Genomic DNA, 9,190 nt, shown 5'->3' on the forward strand with positions numbered 1-9,190 from the left:
GCATTCGAACGAGACAAAACTCAATGAAAAAAGCAAATGAATAAAGTCCCTTAATATGCTTATTTTCAGGCGAGTGTAGGGGTCATTGAAGCCTTACTTTGATAAGAGTTCTAACATGCGAAACCACTTCGCCTACTGACCATATTTGATAAAACTAATATTCTTGTAAAGTTAGACCATCAACACAAGGTACCTTTGGATACACATGTGTGATGTATCTTGATACATTTACCTTATTTTACCCTACTTAAATTCTAATCACAATAAAAATTTCTTTGAGTTATTTATCGTTTCATAAATCTAAGTATAATATTTATATTGGCTAAAATTGTATGATAGTACTAGAATTTTTTTTACAACATACATGTATTCAGTCACTTTGGTGATGTGAATACACTAAATCATCTAACTATCCTTAATGCCAATATTGAATACTCATAAAATAATGAAATAACACTTTAAACATGTTGTAACTTAATGCTTATGCCCATAGACCGAAGAAAAAAACAATACCCATATCAAAAAATTAATAAACCGATGAAATGAAAGCTTGAACCAATCACCAATTTATTGAATCAGTTCTCAATCCTTATGAACCCGCTATAAAACATCTGAACCGGTGACATAATTCCTTGAACCGGTCTCAAAACACAAAGAACCGGTCAAAAGGACCCCCGAACCAGTCTCAAAACTGAATGAACCAGTCAAATGACCCCCAAACCGGTTCTAAAACTGGATGAACTAGTCAAAACAAGCTCTGAATCGGTTCAGAATACACTGAACCGGGTCTGTAAAACTCTGAACTGGTCTTAGTTGTCTGAGAACCGGTTCTAGAGAGACCCGGATTGGTTCAGAAATAGGCCAAACCGACTGAGCCGGTTCGGGCTATGTTACAGACCATTTAGATCTGGTTTTGTCAGGCTGACAGATCCAGAACCGTATAATCCAGTTTTAACCAAAATCTGGATTTGCCATTGAAGAAACTGGGTCCGACTCGCAGAGAATGATATTCAGATTAAAAATCTAAGACCCGAAGACCTGTATCCGGATCCAACCCGGATCGATATCATGGGTCGGTACAGGTCAACAAATCTGGGTCTGAACTGTAACCCGATCCAAAAGAACTTAGTGGATCGGGTATGGTTCCAGAAATCCAAAAGGGATTTCATAGACCCGACCCGATTCCAAAAACAAAGCGGGTCAGAGTCATAAGAATTTTGGATCCATTACCTGAGAGCTGAATCTGATCCAAAATGACTTTTATGGATTGAAACAAGTAATATGCATCGGATCCAGTTATGGACTCGATTCGAACCCAAATCACTGTGGGTCATGGATTCTTACAAACTGGGTCCTCTACCTGAATCCTAGATCCAATCCAGATATCTTTACGGATCGGTTCGGGTGGGTGGGTTCAGATCTAAACTTGGACCCGACCCAAATCAGTTTAAAAGAACCCAAATAGCGAAATAGGCTTTTTAGAAACCCTATTTCTCCTCTTCTCGTTTTCTCCCCTGATGCAGATCGTCGCCGCTCGCTCTGGTGGTTCGACAATCAGATGGTCACCGACGACCCCGACGGCAAGGAGGTGGCAACCACCATCGTCAGTGGCCCAATGTTCACCTGCTTTTGACGGTGGGGTGACAGCAACCGCGACCGTCCCGCTGCAGAGGTTCGGCGACTCGACAGTTGCTGGCGACCGCCCCGACATCTCTGCAGTGCCCTGACGAAGAAAAGAAGGAAGAAGGAACAACCGGTTTCACCGAAGAGAAAGGTGACAAATCGCCGACTTGGACCCATCTGAAGCCATTGCCTCCTTTCAGCCCTTAAAAATCAACCCTATCAAGGTCGACAAAAAAAAAAGGAAGAAAAAAAGGATTGCCGGAAAAATTTTCTGTCTGATGGGCATAGGCGTAACGGCTAAGGCGTGAACCCATAACCCAATGTTGGGATCGACAGCCTGCACACAAAGACAACAAACAACAAATGCAAAAACAAGCATGCAGTTGCAGGGTATACCTGAGGCTGCCATCAGAGAGCTGGGATCGATGGCTGGCGGTGGCTGGAGCAGGGGAAGCTGCAGGTGGTGGCTGGAGCAGGGAAAAGCTTCACTCCTCAGTTAGATTGCTGCCCTCCATGAGCGCAGGATACTAAATGCAATCGATTAGCAAGAACATCGTTCTCTCTGAATCCTCTCTCTTTCCTATTTTTCCCTTTGATTTTCTGTATTTCTCTATATCTTGGGGTCGCCCGTGATACCCCCTTTTAAAGGAATAAAAAAGGAACGTTTTGCGCAACCGTTTTCCCTGATTCTGCGCATATATATAGAAAGGAACACCTTCTGCGGGAGGTTATCCACAACGTGCTGCCACTCATGGTGGCTTATCCCAACAGATTCAAGATCTCTCTCACTCACACATGATGAAGAAGCAAAGCAAAGAACACATCAAATTTTTTTACGTGGTTCGGTAAACTGCTACATACGTCTGCAATATCCCAATCTCTCTCACACAATAACAAAAGATGCAACAACAACAACAACAACGCCTTCATCCCAAACAATTGGGGTCGGCGATATGAACCAAAAAGGAAATCATTTTGGGTCCTCCACATGAATCATTCTCCTCCAATCATTTCTATCCAATGTCATGTCCACGGTGAGGTTCAAAGCATTCATATCCTTTCTTATCATTTCCATCCAAGTCTTCTTAGGCCTACCCCGACCTCTTTTAGCTAATAGATTTTCCCATTTCTCCATTCTTCTAACCGAAGCATCATTAGGCCTTTGCCGAATATGCCCAAACCATCGTAAATGATTCTCACTCATCTTATTTTCAATGGATGCAACGCCTACCTTCTTACGTATTTCCTCGTTTCGAATCTTATCTTTTAGTGTATTTCCACACATCCATCGAAGCATACACATCTCAATTACACTCATTTTTTGCAAATGATGTCTCTTGGCCGCCCAACATTTCGTACCATATAGTAAAGCGGGTCTAATTGTCATCCTATAAAACTTTTCCTTCAACCACAATGACATTCTATGATTGCACAACACTCCAGTTGCACTTTTCCATTTCATCCACCCAACCTTAATCTTATGATTTACATCACCATCAATTTCTCCATTCTTTTGAATGATAGATCCCAAATATTTGAAACAGTCATCCACCGCTATTTGTTGCTCACCAAGCTTCACTACACTCTCATCACTACTTCGTTGCTTACTAAACCGACATTCCATATATTCTGTCTTACTCTTACTCAACGTAAAACCTCTTGCTTCCAAAGTTTGTCTCTATAATTCTAACTTAGCATTAACCCCAACTCTAGACTCATCAATCAAAACAATATCATCATCAAACAACATACACCACGACACATTTTCTTGAATTGATCTCGTAAGTTCATCTATCACTATTGCAAAAAGGAAAGGGCTTAATGCAGATCCTTGATGTAACCCAACCGTTATAGAAAAATTGGTTGTCACCCCTCCACAAGTGCGGACATTGGTTATTACTCCTTCGTACATATCTTTAATTATACTAATGTACTTGAGAGAGATATTTTTCTTCATCATTGTCCACCAGAGAACATCCCTAGGTACTCTATCGTATGCCTTCTCCAAATCATTAAAAACCATATGCAAATCTTTGTTCCCCTCTCTATATCTCTGAATAAGTTGTCTAAGAAGATGTATAGCTTCCATAGTTGATCTTCCGGGCATAAAACAAGAGATGGGTTTCTTTTATAAAAGGATTCATTACATGACCTACTGATTCCTTTTAGTTTTGGCAGTTTCAATAAGAAACTTGTCTTCTTTATGCAACCTTTATTTTCAATAGGATTCTGCTTGCAAAGATAACTCTGAACAATATTAGGACTCTTGCTCTTATCCCTAGGCAGTTTGAAACGTTTCTAAGAGTTTCACATCAGATCCTCTACTGAAACTGGATCTTGATCTGATATTCTAACATACCCAGATGCTATTGAAATGTAGATATAAAGTGACCATGTATTATATTTTGTATTTGGAAAAGAGGTAATAATTTATCGATAATAAGCAAAAACAGCAAGTCCCCAAGTAATACTCAATGCAGATTTAGAATGTGTTAATCTTCTCTGTCTGTGGCTAAGGACCAATCTAAGAACAATCTTTGCTTTTGTCTTCAGTGGATTGGACCTTAGACAAGAACCCACAAACTTTAACAGGGTTATTTGCAAGAAAATACTCAGTGCTTCTATAATTCAAATTGTTATCTAAGAAGGTTAATAATTCAAAAGCATGACTGGTTTTGTTCTCTTTAATCCAAATGCATGCCCACCCTACCTTCCTTCACTTAACCATGGTTTATGATTAGTTAATTTAAAAATTACTCCATTTACCCTCATTAATTTTTTTTGTTTTTACCCTCTCTCTCTCTCTCTCAGCCTTGTTTATCTTGATGAGCCCAAGAGCCCAACCCGGGTGCAGTGGAGTGGGCAAGGATAAATGGTTGTGCAAAAGGGGCATGGGTTTGCAAGTGTATAAATAAACCCAAAAGAAAACGGGCTAATAGTTGGCCAGGTTGCCATGGTGTCTGAATGAACTTTTTTTCTTTTTTTATAAAACTAACCTTACATATGTGATCTACATGATTTGGTTTGTAAGAATAGGCTCTTGGATCCAATTATGACACATGATTTTACGAGACTTGAAAATTCAACAGTTTACTGGTATTTTTTGGCTCATAAAATCATGTTTATTCATAAAAAAAAACATGATATAAGAGCCAATTCCTAGCATTTGGACCATGTTAAATCCATCAAAATATTACCACAAAGGAAATTGTTAACTGGAAGGGTAGAATTCTTACTTATCAAGAATTTCAAAAGTAAACTTTGTAGAGTTTCAAGTCGGCAGTATGTTGTTGAGTTAGTAAGCTTTTTACATACGTATGAATTTGAATTATAAAAAGGAAAAGTTGTTGCAAATATACTAATTACATCCCCTATATATAGAAAAAAATTCGATATATAGCAATACAGGTGAAAACCTAACCAATACAAAAAAAAAAAAATATAGACAAAATTTTTTGCCACGATACATCACGATATTTAAAGCAAATCTCCACTTTGTAAGATTGAGCTATTTTTTTTTTTTTTTGAGGATTGACCATCAGGTACCCTTTTCCAGCTGCCCATTGTCGAAATCAAGCTCTATATCGTCTGCTCTTTCTTTGTATGATTCAGCTATCAAATTAACTTAACTAGTTTCTATGGATTTTGATTGCGTGGATGATTTGAAAAGATTAGGATTTTTTTTAGAAAACCCTACTTGTTTTACTTTTTCTTATTTCTTCTAGATTTTTTTTATAGGCAATCTGCGGTTAGGCAAACACCTACCAGTTACACAACGATACCATTGGGATTCGAACTTGCAACATCCCAACACAAGGTAACGTGCAATACTCGAGATTTTTTTATAAAACTTTTCATGATTATTAAATAAATAAAAATAAAATTTGGTCTTAATGAAGGTTTAAAATTATTTTAGATATTTAAATTAATATTTAATTTTAATTTATATTTAAATACTTATTTGAAACTTAATTGGGTCTAATATGGTATTTGGACATAGTGAAGACCCAAGTGTGAGATGCCCCAAACAACGCCATTATTGTTCTGACAGAAATTTTGGCCGATGGATAGCTCATCAATTAAATCAGAATTGAACTTGACATTTCTCATTTCAAGGGAATTGAAATTAACTATCTACACACTCAATTTGATGTTGATTTGAATGTTTTATCATCAATCAAAGTTTATGCCAAATTACAGAACAAAAGTTAACATTTTTTAAATTGACTAAATTTTTTGGTTGATCCGTGCACGTATGATTAAATTTAAGATCACCACGATTATCTACATTTTAAGGGTTATCTAATAGACTATTTAAACATCAAATTTAGTTAAGTATTCGTGTCTATAGGACTTCCAAAAGGTCACCCTGTCACCAAACTTCATATAGAATTTCATGTGTGGATGTCAAGTGACACTTTTTTATTTTATTAATTAAATACTTAATTATTAAAAGTCCTACATATTTAATTAGATGCCTAGGGCACTTATATGATTAAGCAAGAAAATTAATTAATTAGATGATTATGATTACTTTATATTATGCAATTATGTTAAATTTATTGTTTATGTTGAAAGTATGCTTGTGATGATACGATGACATGTTATGATAATTAGATTCAGTTACATGCCTGTTATCATGTGTTGCATGTTATTATATGAATATATGATTATATGTGGTTAGCGTTGTTTATGCACGCAATAAGATCCAATTTAGAGTCTAATACCTTACTTTTAAAAATTTTGGGTGTAACACTAACTACCTCCTACCAAACAAGTAGAGGTTAGATTTTTTCTTTCTTTCTTACCTTTTAAGTTGCTTAAATTTTTTGTTGAACTTTTTTTGTATTAATTTTAAACATATAGTTTTTGGTCCTATTAGTTTGTTTTATTAAGTGGTATTAAGCCTTAATTTAATGATTAAATAGACATATATGTATTTGATATAATGGCTCTAAACATTTGATATATATACTGGATTTTTATTAGGATATTGGTTCACATTTATGTATTTAATTCGAGTCTAGATCTTAGTAGGGAACTATGTTTTATTTATTACAATATTAAAAGTAGCTAAAAATAATTGCATATTCCTTTTTATTTCAACAAGTACATATTTTTTCAAGTATAAATTTTATATGCATTTCGATTAAATGATGAAATTACCGATAATTTTGCTATGTATAGCCAATGTACAGGCGATATCATAGCAAATCATAAGTGCCACGTATTGGCGGCAGATCAGGTGCAATTGCACACTATATTGTGCCGCTGCACCTGATCTGTCGTCCATCTTTTATTGGGCCCACAGCTGACAAGCTGTATCTCAGCGGCACACTCGTGAGCCATGTGATTGCACCTGATGCCCTGTCATATACTGGCTTCTAAAAATGTCTTTATTTAATTCCAACTGATGTCATGAGGGGTGTCGTGGTGTAGTTGGTTATCACGTCAGTCTAACACACTGAAGGTCTCCGGTTCAAGTCCGGGCGACGCCAACCCTTATTGCGATGTTTTCCTGTTCCTGTTTTTTTTTTCGGTTTACCAAAAACCCAAGAAAAGCTGGAAAAAGCCATCCACGCGGCTACGCTGTAAGCCACATGACATCATCATCAGGCTTCAGATGTTGATCTTTCTCTTGAATAGACGGTGACGATCTCAGAGCACCAAAGATCCGTGATTTGGTAGTTCACATGATGTGCTTGCCTTCAAAGGACTGAAGAGCATTCGGATCTAGTGTTTTCAGTATCGGCCTGAATCGGCTAATAAGGATCGGCAGAAAATTCATACAAAATGACCTAATTCAGATTTCTATCAAATAAATCATGAAAAGCTTTTAAATAGTTTTAAATTTTTTTGTGACACGTTGTCAACCACTGGTTAAAAGTTGACCGATTCCGAGGTGAATCTGAATCGGACGAATCACCCGAATCGTTCGCCCAATGGAAAGCCGATACGAATCTAACAACATTGATTCGTACGTTACCAACCGGTGAGGGCTTCAGGGGTTGGAACTTTTTTTTTATGACAGAGGTAAGGGAATTAAGGCTCCCTCATTTTACAATATCATGGTGGTTCGAACTTGCAACGTCTCAACACATGATAACATATACTAATTGCTCCTACCAGACAAGTGGAGCCCCCCTTTAGTCACCACAACAGGCCATGCTCTTATGTTTTCATCTCTCTCTCTCTCTCTCTCTCTCTCTCTCTCTCTCTCATTGCCAAAGAAAAAAGTTGGAAAAAATGAACAATAACGTAAATGACACTAATTTTTAGCATGATATCATAGCTGACCGTGAACTGGAAAATATAACAAACATGGCCTATTTACCGTTTTCTTGACTGTTCTGTTTTTCTGTTAGTTTTGTTTTTTTTGTTTGATCGAAATCATGGCGCTTGATTTTTTCAGGTGACAACTTTCATGGCACTTGATTTTTTCAGGTGACAACTTAAACAAGTGGTTTGACCAAGCTGCTTAAATTTTCAGGTGACAAGAAAGTAAAATGGTCTATGAAAAAATCAATTGAACATATTTGTCACATTTTGAGTCGTGAATTGGCCATGTTATATTCTTTTGGTCTCAGCCAAAACACAGAATGGTGCCAAAAAGTGAGTGTCATTTATGTCTTTGTTAGGGAAGAGAGAGAGACAAGAAATCCTGTATACGAGCAATTCATATTCAACTGTAACTTTTTTGAAAGACAAAACATTAACTATCTACTATCTAGATTTTTCATACTCAAGGTGATTTTCAGTCTACGAAAAGGGTCACATCAACTATGGTAAGAATTCAAGACCGTTGAGAGAGAGCCATCTCAACAGCCTAGAATTCATATGGCCCAGCAAGATGGTTGGCCCACCTCTCATGCACATGATCTCAAATGTTCAGAATGAGTTTAAATACAAAAACAATTACAAAAGAATATCAAATATAATAACAAGAATCAATCCATTAACATGCATAATTGATTGAATGATTGTAAAATCTAAGAGAGGCATTTCACCATGTCTTTGAACTCCAACCCTTAGTTGTATATATGGATATACAGGTTCCATGTCACACACAGACATACGATTGAGAGAAGAAAAAGAAAACTTGTGTGAACTGAGAAGAGGCTGTGAAAATTCAAAACTTGAAGATCAACAGCATAACAATGTGCTCCCCTTCGATTTGTTCTTGCTACACAGACACGATTGAGAAAAGAAAGGAAAACATGTGTGAACCAAGAAGAGGCTGTGAAAATGCAGAACTTGGAGATCATTAGCATAACAGTGTGTTCCCCTACTCTCATCCACCCAACACCTTCGAATCTTACATTGGTATCAGAGGTTATTTTCAGTTCTGGTATCTCCTTCCTGCTTATCACTACATGATTGGTGTTGCTCATGCTCGTAGCACTGCTCGTGTTTGTGATTGTTGCACCTGTGTCACACGTTCGACATCAACCTCGTGTGTCAGTATTTCTCCAGCTTGGGCTACTCCTGTGTATTGCTGTTGCACGTGGGTGCTGCTCTCATCGTGACTGCACTTACACTCAAATCAGGAGCACAATCTGGGTGAAAA

At 37.2% G+C, this 9,190-nt stretch overlaps 1 non-coding gene across 1 annotated transcript; it reads left to right on the forward strand.

The window, feature by feature from the left end:
• Positions 1–7,047: 7,047 nt before the first annotated feature.
• Positions 7,048–7,121, forward strand: TRNAV-AAC (transfer RNA valine (anticodon AAC)). Its single transcript has one exon. It is a non-coding gene; the product is annotated as a tRNA-Val (tRNA).
• Positions 7,122–9,190: the final 2,069 nt, after the last annotated feature.

The sequence above is a fragment of the Nuphar pumila genome, chromosome 6, assembly GCF_984573655.1.
Source record: "Nuphar pumila chromosome 6, dmNupPumi1.hap1.1, whole genome shotgun sequence".
Taxonomy (NCBI): Eukaryota; Viridiplantae; Streptophyta; class Magnoliopsida; order Nymphaeales; family Nymphaeaceae; genus Nuphar; species Nuphar pumila.